Raw genomic sequence first — 411 nt, 5'->3', positions numbered from 1 at the left:
AATGCAACACGAGGACTTCCCAAGAGGTCACCCATCCTAGTACTACTCTCGCCCAAGCACGCTTAACTTCAGAGTTCTGATGGGATCCCGTGCTTTAGTGCTGGTATGATCGCATCCAACATGTTACCCCCGCCTTCGTCCCTTATGCTTGCCACTCCCAGGTCCACTGCAAAGATGATTGTCATTCTTACCACGATTACAACCGTTGCCTAATAATGGATAATGCCCTATATATACTACTTACTCCCCCCCCCCTCAAACACGGGGACGAGTTTACCACGGTTTCCACCCCTCCCTCCATACCGCAGCAACACGTATTTTTTTACCCCTTCCAGAACGCGCTGCTCGCGCCACAAAGCCGCCTCTAGACGCGTGACCAATGAGCAGCGAGCTAAAACATATCGCAAATGT

The 411-nt window shown here is 51.1% G+C and overlaps 1 non-coding gene across 1 annotated transcript; it reads right to left on the bottom strand.

The window, feature by feature from the left end:
* On the bottom strand, positions 1-117 carry LOC123173200 (5S ribosomal RNA). Its single transcript, XR_006485987.1, has one exon. It is a non-coding gene; the product is annotated as a 5S ribosomal RNA (ribosomal RNA).
* Positions 118-411: the final 294 nt, after the last annotated feature.

Source organism: Triticum aestivum, unplaced genomic scaffold, assembly GCF_018294505.1.
Source record: "Triticum aestivum cultivar Chinese Spring unplaced genomic scaffold, IWGSC CS RefSeq v2.1 scaffold54592, whole genome shotgun sequence".
NCBI classification, from domain to species: Eukaryota; Viridiplantae; Streptophyta; class Magnoliopsida; order Poales; family Poaceae; genus Triticum; species Triticum aestivum.
The sequence above is the reverse complement of the archived record's forward strand: the minus strand, read 5'-3'. Positions and strand labels throughout refer to the sequence as shown.